This window comes from Chiloscyllium punctatum, chromosome 48, assembly GCF_047496795.1.
Source record: "Chiloscyllium punctatum isolate Juve2018m chromosome 48, sChiPun1.3, whole genome shotgun sequence".
Taxonomy (NCBI): Eukaryota; Metazoa; Chordata; class Chondrichthyes; order Orectolobiformes; family Hemiscylliidae; genus Chiloscyllium; species Chiloscyllium punctatum.
Genome location: NC_092786.1, coordinates 50,090,937 through 50,108,953, shown reverse-complemented (window position 1 = coordinate 50,108,953; position 18,017 = coordinate 50,090,937).

Sequence of the window (18,017 nt, the reverse complement as noted above, 5' to 3'; positions counted from 1 at the left end):
TCTCTCTCTCTCTGTATCTCTCTCTCTCTCTGTATCTCTCTCTCTCTGTATCTCTCTCTGTATGTCTCTCTCTCTGTATGTCTCTCTCTCTGTATTTCTCTCTCTCTGTTTCTCTCTCTGTATTTCTTTCTCTCTGTATTTCTCTCTCTGTATCTCTTGCTCTCTCTGTATCTCTTGCTCTCTCTGTATCTTTCTCTCTCTCTGTATCTTTCTCTCTCTCTGTATCTTTCTCTCTCTCTGTATCTTTCTCTCTCTCTGTATCTCTCGATCTCTCTGTATCTTTCTCTCTCTCTGTATCTTTCTCTCTCTCTGTTTCTCTCGATCTCTCTCTCTGTATCTCTCTCTCTCTGTATCTCTCTGTAACTCCCTCTGTTTGTCTGTCTGCCTCTCTCTCCCTGTATCTCTCTCTCTCTCTCTCTCTGTATCTCTCGATCTCTCTCTCTGTATCTCTCGATCTCTCTCTCTGTATCTCTCGATCTCTCTCTCTGTATCTCTCTCTCTGTCTCTTTCTCTCTCTCTGTATCTTTCTCTCTCTCTCTGTATCTCTCTCTCTCTCTGTATCTCTCTCTCTCTCTGTTTCTCTCGATCTTTCTCTCTGTATCTCTCTCTCTCTGTATCTCTCTGTAACTCCCTCTGTTTGTCTGTCTGCCTCTCTCTCCCTGTATCTCTCTCTCTCTGTCTCTGTATCTCTCTCTCTCTCATATCTCTTGCTTTCTCTCATATCTCTCGCTCTCTCTGTATCTCTCTCTCTCTCTGTTTCTGTCTCTCTCTGTTTCTCTCTCTGTATCTCTCTGTAACTCCCTCTGTTTGTCTGTCTCTCTCTCTCCCTGTATCTCTCTCTCTGTCTCTGTGTGTGTCTCTCTCTCTCTGTATCATTCTTTCTCTCTCGGTCTCTCTCTCTTTCTCTCTGTATGTCTGTCTCTCTGTATCTCTGTATCTCTCTCTCTGTATCTCTCGGTATCTCCCTCTGTCTGTCTATCTGTATCTCTCTCTCTCTGTCTCTGTATCTCTCTCTCTCTCTCTCTCTCTCTGTATCACTCTCTCTCTGTCTCTCTGTATATCTGTCTCTCTCTGCATCTCTCTCTCTGTATCTCTCTGTACCTCTCTCTCTGTCTGACTGTCTGTCTCTCTCTGTGTATCTCCCTCTCTCTCTCTGTATCTCGTTCTCTCTCTCTATCTCTCTCTGTATCTCTCTCTGTATCTCTCTCTGTATCTGTCTCTCCCACTGTGTTTTTCTCTCTCTCTCTCTGTCTCTCTCTCTCTGTATCTCTCTGTGTCTCTCTCTGCATCTCTCTCTCTCTGTATCTCCCTTTCTCTCCCTGTATCTCTCGTTCTCTCTCTATCTCTCTCTTTGTATCTCTCTCTGTATCTCTCTCTCTCTGTATCTCTCTTTGTATCTCTCTCCTTGTCTCTGTCTCTCTTTCTGTGTGTGTATCTCTCTCTCTCTGTCTGTCTGTCTCTCTCTCTCTCTGTATTTTTGTCTCTCTCTGTATCTTTCACTCTCTGTATCTCTCGCTCTCTTTCTTTGTATCTCTCTCTCTGTATCTCTCTCTGTCTCTCCGTCTCTGTCTATCTGTCTCTCTCTCTCTGTATCTCTCTCTCTGTGTATCTCTCTCTCTGTGTATCTCTCTCTCTGTGTATCTCTCTCTCTACTCTCTCTCTGTATCTCTCTGTATCTCTCTGTATCTCTCTCTCTGTATCTCTCTCTCTGTATCTCTCTCTCTGTATCTCTCTCTCTGTATCTCTCTCTCTGTATCTCTCTCTCTCTCATATCTCTTGCTCTCTCTATCTCTCTCTCTGTATCTCTCTCTCTCTCATATCTCTTGCTCTCTCTGTATCTTTCTCTCTCTCTCTGTATCTCTCTCTCTCTGTATTTCTCTCTCTCTGTATTTCTCTCTCTCTGTATCTCTCTCTCTGTATCTCTTGCTGTCTCTGTATCTTTCTCTCTCTGTATCTCTCTCTCTCTGTTTCTCTCTCTCGATGTCTCTCTCTGTATCACTCTCTCTCTGTCTCTCTCTCTTTCTCTCTGTATGTCTGTGTCTCTCTCGCTCTCTGTCTATCTCGCTCTATTTGTCACTCTCGCTCTCTCTGTATCTCTCTCTCTGTATCTCTCTGTATCTCTCTGTCTGTCTCTCCCTCTCTCTCTCCCTCTCTCTCTCTGTATCTCTCCCTCTGTCTCTCTCTCTCTGTCTCTCTCTCTCTCCCTGTATCTCTCTCTCTCTCTCTGTCTTTGTATCTCTCTCTCTCTCTCTCTGTATCACTCTCTCTCTGTCTCTCTCTCTTTCTCTCTGTATGTCTGTGTCTCTCTCGCTCTCTGTCTATCTCGCTCTATTTGTCACTCTCGCTCTCTCTGTATCTCTCTCTCTGTATCTCTCTGTATCTCTCTGTCTGTCTCTCCCTCTCTCTCTCCCTCTCTCTCTCCCTCTCTCTCTCCCTCTCTCTCTCCCTCTCTCTCTCCCTCTCTCTCTCCCTCTCTCTCTCCCTCTCTCTCTCCCTCTCTCTCTCCCTCTCTTTCTCTGTATCTCTCTCTGTATCTCTCTCTGTATCTCTCTCTGTATCTCTCTCTGTATCTCTCTCTGTATCTCTCTCTGTATCTCCCTCTGTATCTCCCTCTGTATCTCCCTCTGTATCTCTCTCTGTATCTCCCTCTGTATCTCTGTGTCTGTCTCTGTCTCTGTATCTCTCTCTCTCTCTCTCTCTCTGTATCACTCTCTCTCTCGGTCTCTCTGTATGTCTGTCTCTCTTGCTCTCTCTGTATCTCTCTCTCTGTATCTCTCTGTATCTCTCTCTGTCTGTCTGTCGGTCTCTCTCTCTGTCTCTCTGTCTCTGTATCTCTCTCTGCATCTCTATCTCTATCTCTCTCTGTATCTCTGTATCTCTCTCGCTCTCTCTCTCTCTGTATCATTCTGTGTATCTCACTGTCTTTCTCTGTATTTCTCATTGTTTCTCACTCTCTCTCTCTCTATCTCTCTCTATCGCTCTCTCTGTATCTCTCTGTAACTCCCTCTGTTTGTCTGTCTGCCTCTCTCTCCCTGTATCTCTCTCTCTCTGTCTCTGTATCACTCTCTCTCTCATATCTCTTGCTCTCTCTGTATCTTTCTCTCTCTCTCTGTATCTCTCTCTCTCTGTATTTCTCTCTCTCTGTATTTCTCTCTCTCTGTATCTCTCTCTCTGTATCTCTTGCTGTCTCTGTATCTTTCTCTCACTCTCTGTATCTCTCTCTGTATGTCTCTCTCTCTGTATCTCTCTCTCTGTATGTTTCTCTCTCTGTATGTTTCTCTCTCTGTATGTTTCTCTCTCTGTATTTCTCTCTCTGTGTATTTCTCTCTCTCTGTATTTCTCTCTCTCTGTATTTCTCTCTCTCTGTATTTCTCCCTCTCTGTATCTCTTGCTCTCTCTGTATCTTTCTCTCTCTCTGTATGTCTCTGTGTATTTCATTCTCTCTGTATCTCTCTCTCTCTGTATCTCTCTCTGTATCTCTTGCTCTCTCTGTATCTTTCTCTCACTCTCTGTATCTCTCGATCTCTCTCTCTGTATATTTCTCTCTCTCTGTGTCTTTCTCTCTCTCTGTATCTCTATCTCTCTGTATATCTCTCTCTCTGTTTCTCTCTCTGTATTTCTCTCTCTGTATCTCTCTCTCTGTATCTCTTGCTCTCTCTGTATCTCTCGATCTCTCTCTCTGTATCTCTCTCTCTGTATCTTTCTCTCTCTCTGTATCTTTCTCTCTCTCTGTATCTTTCTCTCTCTCTGTATCTCTCTCTCTCTCTGTTTCTCTCGATCTTTCTCTCTGTATCTTTCTCTCTCTGTATCTCTCTGTAACTCCCTCTGTTTGTCTGTCTGCCTCTATCTCCCTGTATCTCTCTCTCTCTGTCTCTGTCTCTGTATCTCTCTCTCTCTCATATCTCTTGCTCTCTCTGTATGTATCTCTCTCTCTCTGTATCTCTCTCTCTCTCTGTCTCTCTCTCTCTCTGTCTCTCTCTCTGTATGTCTCTCTCTCTGTATTTCTCTCTCTCTGTATTTCTCTCTCTCTGTATCTCTCTCTGTATTTCTCTCTCTCTGTATCTCTCTCTCTGTAACTCTTGCTCTCTCTGTAACTCTTGCTCTCTCTGTATCTCTTGCTCTCTCTGTATCTCTTGCTCTCTCTGTATCTCTTGCTCTCTCTGTATCTTTCTCTCTGTATCTCTTGCTCTCTCTGCTTCTTTCTCTCTCTCTGTATCTCTCGATCACTCTCTCTGTATCTCTCTCTCTGTATCTTTCTCTCTCTCTGTATCTTTCTCTCTCTGTATCTCTCTCTCTCTCTGTTTCTCTCGATCTTTCTCTCTGTATCTCTCTCTCTCTGTATCTCTCTGTAACTCCCTCTGTTTGTCTGTCTGCCTCTCTCTCCCTGTATCTCTCTCTCTCTGTCTCTGTATCTCTCTCTCTCTCATATCTCTTGCTCTCTCTGTATCTCTCTCTCTCTCTCTCTGTATCTCTCTCTCTCTCTGTATCTCTCTCTCTCTGTATCTCTCTCTGTATGTCTCTCTCTCTGTATGTCTCTCTCTCTGTATTTCTCTCTCTCTGTTTCTCTCTCTGTATTTCTTTCTCTCTCTGTATCTCTCTCTCTCTCTGTTTCTCTCGATCTTTCTCTCTGTATCTCTCTCTCTCTGTATCTCTCTGTAACTCCCTCTGTTTGTCTGTCTGCCTCTCTCTCCCTGTATCTCTCTCTCTCTGTCTCTGTATCTCTCTCTCTCTCATATCTCTCGCTCTCTCTGTATCTCTCGCTCTCTCTGTATCTCTCTCTCTCTCTCTGTATGTCTCTCTCTCTGTATGTCTCTCTCTCTGTATTTCTCTCTCTCTGTTTCTCTCTCTGTATTTCTTTCTCTCTGTATTTCTCTCTCTCTGTATCTCTCTCTCTGTATCTCTCGATCTCTCTCTCTGTATCTCTCGATCTCTCTCTCTGTATCTCTCTCTCTGTCTCTTTCTCTCTCTCTGTATCTTTCTCTCTCTCTCTGTATCTCTCTCTCTCCCTGTATCTCTCTCTCTCTCTGTTTCTCTCAATCTTTCTCTCTGTATCTCTCTCTCTGTATCTCTCTGTAACTCCCTCTGTTTGTCTGTCTGCCTCTCTCTCCTGTATCTCTCTCTCTCTCTGTCACTGTATCTCTCTCTCTCTCTCATATCTCTTGCTTTCTCTCATATCTCTCTCACTCTCTGTATCTCTCTCACTCTCTGTATCTCTCTCTCTCTCTGTTTCTCTCTCTGTATCTCTCTGTAACTCCCTCTGTTTGTCTGTCTCTCTCTCTCTCCCTGTATCTCTCCCTCTGTCTCTGTGTGTCTCTCTCTCTGTATCATTCTTTCTCTCTCGGTCTCTCTCTCTTTCTCTCTGTATGTCTGTCTCTCTGTATCTCTGTATCTCTCTCTCTGTATCTCTCGGTATCTCCCTCTGTCTGTCTATCTGTATCTCTCTCCTCTCTGTCTCTGTATCTCTCTCTCTCTCTCTCTCTCTGTATCACTCTCTCTGTATCTCTCTGTACCTCTCTGTCTGTCCTGTCTGTCTGTCTCTCTCTGTGTATCTCCCTCTCTCTCTCTGTATCTCGTTCTCTCTCTGTATCTCTCTCTGTATCTCTCTCTGTATCTCTCTCTGTATCTGTCTCTCCCACTGTGTTTTTCTCTATCTCTCTCTGTCTCTCTCTCTCTGTATCTCTCTGTGTCTCTCTCTGCATCTCTCTCTCTGTATCTCCCTTTCTCTCCCTGTATCTCTCGTTCTCTCTCTATCTCTCTCTCTCTGTATCTCTCTCTCTCTCTGTATCTCTCTCTCTCTCTGTTTCTCTCGATCTTTCTCTCTGTATCTCTCTCTCTCTGTATCTCTCTGTAACTCCCTCTGTTTGTCTGTCTGCCTCTCTCTCCCTGTATCTCTCTCTCTCTGTCTCTGTATCTCTCTCTCTCTCATATCTCTTGCTTTCTCTCATATCTCTCGCTCTCTCTGTATCTCTCTCTCTCTCTGTTTCTGTCTCTCTCTGTTTCTCTCTCTGTATCTCTCTGTAACTCCCTCTGTTTGTCTGTCTCTCTCTCTCCCTGTATCTCTCTCTCTGTCTCTGTGTGTGTCTCTCTCTCTCTGTATCATTCTTTCTCTCTCGGTCTCTCTCTCTTTCTCTCTGTATGTCTGTCTCTCTGTATCTCTGTATCTCTCTCTCTGTATCTCTCGGTATCTCCTCTGTCTGTCTATCTGTATCTCTCTCTCTCTGTCTCTGTATCTCTCTCTCTCTCTCTCTCTCTGTATCACTCTCTCTCTGTCTCTCTGTATATCTGTCTCTCTCTGCATCTCTCTCTCTGTATCTCTCTGTACCTCTCTCTCTGTCTGACTGTCTGTCTCTCTCTGTGTATCTCCCTCTCTCTCTCTGTATCTCGTTCTCTCTCTCTATCTCTCTCTGTATCTCTCTCTGTATCTCTCTCTGTATCTGTCTCTCCCACTGTGTTTTTCTCTCTCTCTCTCTGTCTCTCTCTCTCTGTCTCTCTCTCTCTGTATCTCTCTGTGTCTCTCTCTGCATCTCTCTCTCTCTGTATCTCCCTTTCTCTCCCTGTATCTCTCGTTCTCTCTCTATCTCTCTCTCTGTATCTCTCTCTCTCTCTCTCTGTATCTCTCTTTGTATCTCTCTCCTTGTCTCTGTCTCTCTTTCTGTGTGTGTATCTCTCTCTCTCTGTCTGTCTGTCTGTCTCTCTCTCTCTGTATTTTTGTCTCTCTCTGTATCTTTCACTCTCTGTATCTCTCGCTCTCTTTCTTTGTATCTCTTTCTTTGTATCTCTCTCTCTGTATCTCTCTCTCTATCTAATCTCTGTATCTCTCTGTCTCTCCGTTTCTGTCTATCTGTCTCTCTCTCTCTGTATCTCTCTCTCTATGTATCTCTCTCTCTATGTTTCTCTCTCTCTGTGTATCTCTCTCTCTGTGTATCTCTCTCTCTACTCTCTCTCTGTATCTCTCTGTATCTCTCTCTCTGTATCTCTCTCTCTGTATCTCTCTCTCTGTATCTCTCTCTCTGTATCTCTCTCTCTGTATCTCTCTCTCTCTCATATCTCTTGCTCTCTCTGTATCTCTCTCTCTGTATCTCTCTCTCTCTCATATCTCTTGCTCTCTCTGTATCTTTCTCTCTCTCTCTGTATCTCTCTCTCTGTATTTCTCTCTCTCTGTATTTCTCTCTCTCTGTATCTCTCTCTCTGTATCTCTTGCTCTCTCTGTATCTTTCTCTCTCTGTATCTCTCTCTCTCTGTTTCTCTCTCTCGATGTCTCTCTCTGTATCTCTCCTCTGTCTCTCTCTCTCTGTCTCTCTCTCTCCCTGTATCTCTCTCTGTCTCTGTCTTTGTATCTCTCTCTCTCTCTCTGTATCACTCTCTCTCTGTCTCTCTCTCTTTCTCTCTGTATGTCTGTGTCTCTCTCGCTCTCTGTCTATCTCGCTCTATTTGTCACTCTCGCTCTCTCTGTATCTCTCTCTCTGTATCTCTCTGTATCTCTCTGTCTGTCTCTCCCTCTCTCTCTCCCTCTCTCTCTCCCTCTCTCTCTCCCTCTCTCTCTCCCTCTCTCTCTCCCTCTCTCTCTCCCTCTCTCTCTCTGTCTCTCTCTCTGTCTCTCTCTCTGTATCTCTCTCTGTATCTCTCTCTGTATCTCTCTCTGTATCTCTCTCTGTATCTCCCTCTGTATCTCTCTCTGTATCTCCCTCTGTATCTCTGTCTGTCTCTGTCTCTGTATCTCTCTCTGTCTCTGTCTCTGTATCTCTCTCTCTCTCTCTCTCTCTCTCTCTGTATCACTCTCTCTCTCTCGGTCTCTCTGTATGTCTGTCTCTCTTGCTCTCTCTGTATCTCTCTCTCTGTATCTCTCTGTATCTCTCTCTGTCTGTCTGTTGGTTCTCTCTGTCTCTGTCTCTCTCTCTGCATCTCTATCTCTATCTCTCTCTCTGTATCATTCTGTGTATCTCACTGTCTTTCTCTGTATTTCTCATTGTTTCTCACTCTCTCTCTCTCTATCTCTCTCTATCGCTCTCTCTGTATCTCTCTGTAACTCCCTCTGTTTGTCTGTCTGCCTCTCTCTCCCTGTATCTCTCTTTCTCTGTCTCTGTATCTCTCTCTCTCTCATATCTCTTGCTCTCTCTGTATCTTTCTCTCTCTCTGTATCTCTCGCTCTCTCTCTGTATCTCTCTCTCTCTCTGTATCTCTCTCTCTCTGTTTCTCTCTCTCTCTGTATGTCTCTCTCTCTGTATGTCTCTCTCTCTGTATGTCTCTCTCTCTGTATTTCTCTCTCTCTGTATCTCTCGATCTCTCTCTCTGTATCTCTCGATCTCTCTCTCTGTATCTCTCTCTCTGTCTCTTTCTCTCTCTCTGTATCTTTCTCTCTCTCTCTGTATCTCTCTCTCTCCCTGTATCTCTCTCTCTCTCTGTTTCTCTCAATCTTTCTCTCTGTATCTCTCTCTCTCTGTATCTCTCTATAACTCCCTCTGTTTGTCTGTCTGCCTCTCTCTCCCTGTATCTCTCTCTCTCTGTCTCTGTATCTCTCTCTCTCTCTCATATCTCTTGCTTTCTCTCATATCTCTCTCACTCTCTGTATCTCTCTCACTCTCTGTATCTCTCTCTCTCTCTGTTTCTCTCTCTCTCTGTTTCTCTCTCTGTATCTCTCTGTAACTCCCTCTGTTTGTCTGTCTCTCTCTCTCCCTGTATCTCTCCCTCTGTCTCTGTGTGTCTCTCTCTCTGTATCATTCTTTCTCTCTCGGTCTCTCTCTCTTTCTCTCTGTATGTCTGTCTCTCTGTATCTCTGTATCTCTCTCTCTATCTCTCGGTATCTCCCTCTGTCGGTCTATCTGTATCTCTCTCTCTCTGTCTCTGTATCTCTCTCTCTCTCTCTCTCTCTGTATCACTCTCTCTCTGTCTCTCTGTATATCTGTCTCTCTCTGTATCTCTCTGTACCTCTCTCTCTGTCTGTCTGTCTGTCTCTCTCTGTGTATCTCCCTCTCTCTCCCTGTATCTCTCGTTCTCTCTCTATCTCTCTCTTTGTATCTCTCTCTGTATCTCTCTCTCTGTATCTCTCTTTGTATCTCTCTCCTTGTCTCTGTCTCTCTTTCTGTGTGTGTATCTCTCTCTCTCTGTCTGTCTGTCTCTCTCTCTCTCTCTGTATTTTTGTCTCTCTCTGTATCTTTCACTCTCTGTATCTCTCGCTCTCTTTCTTTGTATCTCTCTCTCTGTATCTCTCTCTCTATCTAATCTCTGTATCTCTCTGTCTCTTCGTCTCTGTCTATCTGTCTCTCTCTCTCTGTATCTCTCTCTCTATGTATCTCTCTGTGTATCTCTCTCTCTGTGTATCTCTCTCTCTGTGTATCTCTCTCTCTACTCTCTCTCTGTATCTCTCTCTGTATCTCTCTCTCTGTATCTCTCTCTCTGTATCTCTCTCTCTGTATCTCTCTCTCTGTATCTCTCTCTCTGTATCTCTCTCTCTGTATCTCTCTCTCTGTATCTCTCTCTCTCATATCTCTTGCTCTCTCTGTATCTCTCTCTCTGTATCTCTCTCTCTCTCCGTCTCTGTCTATCTGTCTCTCTCTCTCTGTATCTCTCTCTCTATGTTTCTCTCTCTCTGTGTATCTCTCTCTCTGTGTATCTCTCTCTCTGTGTATCTCTCTCTCTACTCTCTCTCTGTATCTCTCTGTATCTCTCTCTGTATCTCTCTCTGTATCTCTCTCTGTATCTCTCTCTCTGTATCTCTCTCTCTGTATCTCTCTCTCTGTATCTCTCTCTCTGTATCTCTCTCTCTGTATCTCTCTCTCTGTATCTCTCTCTCTGTATCTCTCTCTCTCTCATATCTCTTGCTCTCTCTGTATCTCTCTCTCTGTATCTCTCTCTCTCTCATATCTCTTGCTCTCTCTGTATCTTTCTCTCTCTCTCTGTATCTCTCTCTCTCTGTATCTCTCTCTCTGTATTTCTCTCTCTCTGTATTTCTCTCTCTCTGTATCTCTCTCTCTGTATCTCTTGCTCTCTCTGTATCTTGCTCTCTCTGTATCTCTCTCTCTCTGTTTCTCTCTCTCGATGTCTCTCTCTGTATCTCTCCCTCTGTCTCTCTCTCTCTGTCTCTCTCTCTCTCCCTGTATCTCTCTCTCTCTCTGTCTTTGTATCTCTCTCTCTCTCTGTATCACTCTCTCTCTGTCTCTCTCTCTTTCTCTCTGTATGTCTGTGTCTCTCTCGCTCTCTGTCTATCTCGCTCTATTTGTCACTCTCGCTCTCTCTGTATCTCTCTCTCTGTATCTCTCTGTATCTCTCCGTCTGACTCTCCCTCTCTCTCTCCCTCTCTCTCTCCCTCTCTCTCTCCCTGTCTCTCTCCCTCTCTCTCTCCCTCTCTCTCTCCCTCTCTCTCTCCCTCTCTCTCTCCCACTCTCTCTCTGTATCTCTCTCTGTATCTCTCTCTGTATCTCCCTCTGTATCTCCCTCTGTATCTCCCTCTGTATCTCCCTCTGTATCTCCCTCTGTATCTCTCTCTGTATCTCTCTCTGTATCTCTGTATCTCTCTCTCTCCCTGTATCTCTCTCTCTCTCTGTTTCTCTCAATCTTTCTCTCTGTATCTCTCTCTCTCTGTATCTCTCTGTAACTCCCTCTGTTTGTCTGTCTGCCTCTCTCTCCCTGTATCTCTCTCTCTCTGTCTCTGTATCTCTCTCTCTCTCTCATATCTCTTGCTTTCTCTCATATCTCTCTCACTCTCTGTATCTCTCTCACTCTCTGTATCTCTCTCTCTCTCTGTTTCTCTCTCTCTCTGTTTCTCTCTCTGTATCTCTCTGTAACTCCCTCTGTTTGTCTGTCTCTCTCTCTCCCTGTATCTCTCCCTCTGTCTCTGTGTGTCTCTCTCTCTGTATCATTCTTTCTCTCTCGGTCTCTCTCTCTTTCTCTCTGTATGTCTGTCTCTCTGTATCTCTGTATCTCTCTCTCTATCTCTCGGTATCTCCCTCTGTCGGTCTATCTGTATCTCTCTCTCTCTGTCTCTGTATCTCTCTCTCTCTCTCTCTCTATCACTCTCTCTCTGTCTCTCTGTATATCTGTCTCTCTCTGTATCTCTCTGTACCTCTCTCTCTGTCTGTCTGTCTGTCTCTCTCTCTGTATCTCTCTCTTTCCCTGTATCTCTCTTTCTCTGTCTCTGTATCTCTCTCTCTCTCATATCTCTTGCTCTCTCTGTATCTTTCTCTCTCTCTGTATCTCTCTCTGTATCTCTCTCTGTATGTCTCTCTCTCTGTATCTCTCTCTCTCTGTATCTCTCTCTCTCTGTATCTCTCTCTCTCTGTATCTCTCTCTCTGTTTCTCTCTCTGTATGTTTCTCTCTCTGTATGTTTCTCTCTCTGTATTTCTCTCTCTCTGTATCTCTTGCTCTCTCTGTATCTTTCTCTCTCTCTGTATCTTTCTCTGTATTTCTTTCTCTCTGTATTTCTCTCTCTCTGTATCTCTCTCTCTGTATCTCTTGCTCTCTCTGTATCTTTCTCTCTCTCTCTGTATCTCTCGATCTCTCTCTCTGTATATTTCTCTCTCTCTGTGTCTTTCTCACTCTCTGTATCTCTCTCTCTCTGTATATCTCTCTCTCTGTTTCTCTCTCTGTATTTCTCTCTCTCTGTATCTTTCTCTCTCTCTGTATCTCTCTCTCTCTGTTTCTCTCGATCTTTCTCTCTGTATCTTTCTCTCTCTGTATCTCTCTGTAACTCCCTCTGTTTGTCTGTCTGCCTCTCTCTCCCTGTATCTCTCTCTCTGTATCTCTTGCTCTCTCTGTTTCTCTTGCTCTCTCTGTATCTCTTGCTCTCTCTGTATCTTTCTCTCTGTATCTCTTGCTCTCTCTGTCTCTTTCTCTCTCTCTGTATCTCTCGATCACTCTCTCTGTATCTCTCTCTCTGTATCTTTCTCTCTCTCTGTATCTTTCTCTCTCTGTATCTCTCTCTCTCTCTGTTTCTCTCGATCTTTCTCTATGTATCTCTCTCTCTCTGTATCTCTCTGTAACTCCCTCTGTTTGTCTGTCTGCCTGTCTCTCCCTGTATCTCTCTCTCTCTGTCTCTGTATCTCTCTCTCTCTCATATCTCTCGCTCTCTCTGTATCTCTCGCTCTCTCTGTATCTCTCGCTCTCTCTGTATCTCTCTCTCTCTCTCTGTATGTCTCTCTCTCTGTATGTCTCTCTCTCTGTATGTCTCTCTCTCTGTATGTCTCTCTCTCTGTATTTCTCTCTCTCTGTTTCTCTCTCTGTATTTCTTTCTCTCTGTATTTCTCTCTCTCTGTATCTCTCTCTCTGTATCTCTCGATCTCTCTCTCTGTATCTCTCGATCTCTCTCTCTGTATCTCTCTCTCTGTCTCTGTTTCTCTCTCTCTGTATCTTTCTCTCTCTCTCTGTATCTTTCTCTCTCTCTCTGTATCTCTCTCTCTCCCTGTATCTCTCTCTCTCTCTGTTTCTCTCAATCTTTCTCTCTGTATCTCTCTCTCTGTATCTCTCTGTAACTCCCTCTGTTTGTCTGTCTGCCTCTCTCTCCCTGTATCTCTCTCTCTCTGTCACTGTATCTCTCTCTCTCTCTCATATCTCTTGCTTTCTCTCATATCTCTCTCACTCTCTGTATCTCTCTCACTCTCTGTATCTCTCTCTCTCTCTGTTTCTCTCTCTGTATCTCTCTGTAACTCCCTCTGTTTGTCTGTCTCTCTCTCTCTCCCTGTATCTCTCCCTCTGTCTCTGTGTGTCTCTCTCTCTGTATCATTCTTTCTCTCTCGGTCTCTCTCTCTTTCTCTCTGTATGTCTGTCTCTCTGTATCTCTGTATCTCTCTCTCTGTATCTCTCGGTATCTCCCTCTGTCTGTCTATCTGTATCTCTCTCTCTCTGTCTCTGTATCTCTCCCTCTCTCTCTCTCTCTGTATCACTCTCTCTCTGTCTCTCTGTATATCTGTCTCTCTCTGTATCTCTCTGTACCTCTCTCTCTGTCTGTCTGTCTGTCTCTCTCTGTGAATCTCCCTCTCTCTCTCTGTATCTCGTTCTCTCTCTCTATCTCTCTCTGTATCTCTCTCTGTATCTCTCTCTGTATCTGTCTCTCCCACTGTGTTTTTCTCTCTCTCTCTCTGTCTCTCTCTCTCTCTCTCTCTCTCTCTGTATCTCTCTTTGTCTCTCTCTGCATCTCTCTCTCTCTGTATCTCCCTTTCTCTCCCTGTATCTCTCGTTCTCTCTCTATCTCTCTCTTTGTATCTCTCTCTGTATCTCTCTCTCTCTCTGTATCTCTCTTTGTATCTCTCTCCTTGTCTCTGTCTCTCTTTCTGTGTGTGTATCTCTCTCTCTCTGTCTGTCTGTCTCTCTCTCTCTCTGTATTTTTGTCTCTCTCTGTATCTTTCACTTTCTGTATCTCTCGCTCTCTTTCTTTGTATCTCTCTCTCTGTATCTCTCTCTCTCTATCTCCTCTCTGTATCTCTCTGTCTCTCCGTCTCTGTCTATCTGTCTCTCTCTCTCTCTGTATCTCTCTCTCTCTGTATCTCTCTCTCTATGTATCTCTCTCTCTGTGTATCTCTCTCTCTGTGTATCTCTCTCTCTGTGTATCTCTCTCTCTGTGTATCTCTCTCTCTACTCTCTCTGTATCTCTCTGTATCTCTCTCTGTATCTCTCTCTCTGTATCTCTCTCTCTGTATCTCTCTCTCTCTCATATCTCTTGCTCTCTCTGTATCTCTCTCTCTGTATCTCTCTCTCTCTCATATCTCTTGCTCTCTCTGTATCTTTCTCTCTCTCTCTGTATCTCTCTCTCTCTGTATCTCTCTCTCTGTATCTCTCTCTCTGTATTTCTCTCTCTCTGTATTTCTCTGTCTCTGTATTTCTCTCTCTCTGTATTTCTCTCTCTCTGTATCTCTTGCTCTCTCTGTATCTTTCTCTCTCTGTATCTCTCTCTCGATGTCTCCCTCTGTATCTCTCCCTCTGTCTCTCTCTCTCTGTCTCTCTCTCTCTCCCTGTATCTCTCTCTCTCTCTGTCTTTGTATCTCTCTCTCTCTCTCTCTGTATCACTCTCTCTCTGTCTCTCTCTCTTTCTCTCTGTATGTCTGTGTCTCTCTCGCTCTCTGTCTATCTCGCTCTATTTGTCACTCTCGCTCTCTCTGTATCTCTCTCTCTGTATCTCTCTGTATCTCTCTGTATCTCTCTGTCTGTCTCTCCCTCTCTCTCTCCCTCTCTCTCTCCCTCTCTCTCTCCCTCTCTCTCCCTCTCTCTCTCCCTCTCTCTCTCCCTCTCTCTCTCTGTATCTCCCTCTGTATCTCCCTCTGTATCTCCCTCTGTATCTCCCTCTGTATCTCCCTCTGTATCTCTCTCTGTATCTCTCTCTGTATCTCCCTCTGTCTGTCTGTCTGTCTCTGTCTCTGTATCTCTCTCTCTCTCTCTCTCTCTCTCTCTCTCTCTCTCTCTCTCTCTCTCTCTCTGTATCACTCTCTCTCTCTTGGTCTCTCTGTATGTCTGTCTCTCTTGCTCTCTCTGTATCTCTCTCTCTGTATCTCTCTGTCTGTCTGTCGGTCTCTCTCTCTGTCTCTCTGTCTCTGTATCTCTCTCTGCATCTCTATCTCTATCTCTCTCTGTATCTCTGTATCTCTCTCACTCTCTCTCTCTCTGTATCATTCTGTGTATCTCACTGTCTTTCTCTGTATTTCTCATTGTTTCTCACTCTCGCTCTCTCTATCTCTCTCTATCGCTCTCTCTCTGTATCTCTCTGTAACTCCCTCTGTTTGTCTGTCTGCCTCTCTCTCCCTGTATCTCTCTCTCTCTGTCTCTGTATCTCTCTCTCTCTCATATCTCTTGCTCTCTCTGTATCTCTCTCTCTCTGTATCTCTCTCTCTCTGTTTCTCTCTCTCTCTGTATCTCTCTCTGTGTATCTCTCTCTGTATGTCTCTCTCTCTGTATGTTTCTCTCTCTGTATCTCTCTCTCTCTGTATCTCTCTCTCTCTGTATCTCTCTCTCTCTGTATGTTTCTCTCTCTGTATTTCTCTCTCTCTGTATCTCTTGCTCTCTCTGTATCTTTCTCTCTCTCTGTATCTTTCTCTCTCTCTGTATCTCTCTCTCTGTATGTCTCTCTCTCTGTATGTCTCTCTCTCTGTATGTTTCTCTCTCTGTATCTCTCTCTCTCTGTATCTCTCTCTCTCTGTATCTCTCTCTCTCTGTATCTTTCTCTCTCTCTGTATCTCTCTCTCTCTCTGTATCTCTCTGTAACTCCCTCTGTTTGTCTGTCTGCCTCTCTCTCTCTGTATCTCTCTCTCTCTGTCTCTGTATCTCTCTCTCTCTCATATCTCTTGCTCTCTCTGTATCTTTCTCTCTCTCTGTCTCTCTCTCTGTATGTCTCTCTCTCTGTATGTCTCTCTCTCTGTATCTCTCTCTCTCTGTATCTCTCTCTCTGTATCTCTTGCTCTCTCTGTGTCTTTCTCTCTCTCTGTATCTCTCTCTCTCTGTATATCTCTCTCTCTGTTTCTCTCTCTGTATTTCTTTCTCTCTGTATTTCTCTCTCTGTATCTCTTGCTCTCTCTGTATCTTTCTCTCTCTCTGTATCTCTCGATCTCTCTCTCTGTATCTCTCTCTCTGTATCTTTCTCTCTCTCTGTATCTTTCTCTCTCTCTGTATCTTTCTCTCTCTCTGTATCTCTCTCTTTCCCTGTATCTCTCTCTCTCTGTCTCTGTATCTCTCTCTCTCTCATATCTCTTGCTCTCTCTGTATTTATCTCTCTCTCTCTGTATCCCCCTCTCTCTCTGTATCTCTCTCTCTCTCTCTGTATCTCTCTCTCTCTCTGTTTCTCTCTCTCTATATCTCTCTCTCTCTGTATCTCTCTCTCTCTGTTTCTCTCTCTGTATGTCTCTCTCTCTGTATGTCTCTCTCTCTGTATGTCTCTCTCTCTGTATGTCTCTCTCTCTGTATGTCTCTCTCTCTGTATGTCTCTCTCTCGGTATGTCTCTCTCTCTGTATTTCTCTCTCTCTGTATCTCTCTCTCTGTATCTTTTGCTCTCTCTGTATCTCTTGCTCTCTCTGTATCTTTCTCTCTGTATCTCTTGCTCTCTCTGTATCTTTCTCTCTCTCTGTATCTCTCGATCTCTCTCTCCGTATCTCTCTCTCTCTGTATCTCTATCTCTCTCTCTCTCTGTATCTTTCTCTCTCTCTGTATCTTTCTCTCTCTGTATCTCTCTCTCTGTTTCTCTCGATCTTTCTCTCTGTATCTCTCTCTCTGTATCTCTCTGTAACTCCCTCTGTTTGTCTGTCTGCCTCTCTCTCCCTGTATCTCTCTCTCTCTGTCTCTGTATCTCTCTCTCTCATATCTCTTGCTGTCTCTGTATCTCTCTCTCTGTATCTCTCTCTCTCTCTCTCTATATCTATCTCTCTCTGTATGTCTCTCTCTCTGTATGTCTCTCTCTCTGTATGTCTCTCTCTCTGTTTCTCTCTCTCTGTATTTCTTTCTCTCTGTATTTCGCTCTCTCTGTATTTCGCTCTCTCTGTATTTCGCTCTCTCTGTATTTCGCTCTCTCTGTATCTCTTGCTCTCTCTGTATCTCTTGCTCTCTCTGTATCTCATGCTCTCTCTCTGTATCGCTCTCTCTCTGTATCTCTCTCTGTATTTCTTTCTCTCTGTATTTCTCTCTCTCTGTATCTCTTGCTCTCTCTGTATCTCTTGCTCTCTCTGTATCTTTCTCTCTCTCTGTATCTTTCTCTCTCTCTGTATCTTTCTCTCTCTCTGTTTCTCTCGATCTCTCTCTCTGTATTTCTCTCTCTCTGTATCTCTTGCTCTCTCTGTATCTCTTGCTCTCTCTGTATCTCTTGCTCTCTCTGTATCTCTTGCTCTCTCTGTATCTCTTGCTCTCTCTGTATCTTTCTCTCTCTCTGTATCTTTCTCTCTCTCTGTTTCTCTCGATCTCTCTCTCTGTATCGCTCTCTCTCTGTATCTCTCTGTAACTCCCTCTGTTTGTCTGTCTGCCTCTCTCTCCCTGTATCTCTCCCTCTGTCTCTGTGTGTCTCTCTCTGTGTATCATTCTTTCTCTCTCGGTCTCTCTCTCTTTCTCTCTGTATGTCTGTCTCTCTGTATCTCTGTATCTCTCTCTCTCTGTATCTCTCAGTATCTCCCTCTGTCTGTCTATCTGTATCTCTCTCTCTCTGTCTCTGTATCTCTCTCTCTCTCTCTCTGTATCACTCTCTCTCTGTCTCTCTGTATATCTGTCTCTCTCTGTATCTCTCTCTCTGTATCTCTCTGTACCTCTCTCTCTGTCTGTCTGTCTCTCTCTCTCTCTGTATCTCCCTCTCTCTCTCTGTATCTCGTTCTCTCTCTCTATCTCTCTCTGTATCTCTCTCTGTATCTGTCTCTCCCACTGTGTTTTTCTCTCTCTCTCTCTGTCTCTCTCTCTCTGTATCTCTCTGTGTCTCTCTCTGCATCTCTCTCTCTCTGTATCTCCCTTTCTCTCCCTGTATCTCTCGTTCTCTCTCTATGTATCTCTCTCTGTATCTCTCTCTCTCTCTGTATCTCTCTTTGTATCTCTCTCCTTGTCTCTGTCTCTCTTTCTGTGTGTGTATCTCTCTCTCTCTGTCTGTCTGTCTGTCTCTCTCTCTCTCTGTATTTTTGTCTCTCTCTGTATCTTTCACTTTCTGTATCTCTCGCTCTCTTTCTTTGTATCTCTCTCTCTGTATCTCTCTCTCTATCTCCTCTCTGTATCTCCCTGTCTCTCCGTCTCTGTCTATCTGTCTCTCTCTCTCTGTATCTCCCTCTCTCTGTATCTCCCTCTCTCTGTATCTCTCTCTCTCTGTATCTCTCTCTCTATGTATCTCTCTCTCTGTGTATCTCTCTCTCTACTCTCTCTCTGTATCTCTCTGTATCTCTCTCTGTATCTCTCTCTCTGTATCTCTCTCTCTCTCATATCTCTTGCTCTCTCTGTATCTCTCTCTCTGTATCTCTCTCTCTCTCATATCTCTTGCTCTCTCTGTATCATCCTCTCTCTCTCTGTATCTCTCTCTCTCTGTATCTCTCTCTCTCTGTATCTCTCTCTCTGTATTTCTCTCTCTCTGTATTTCTCTCT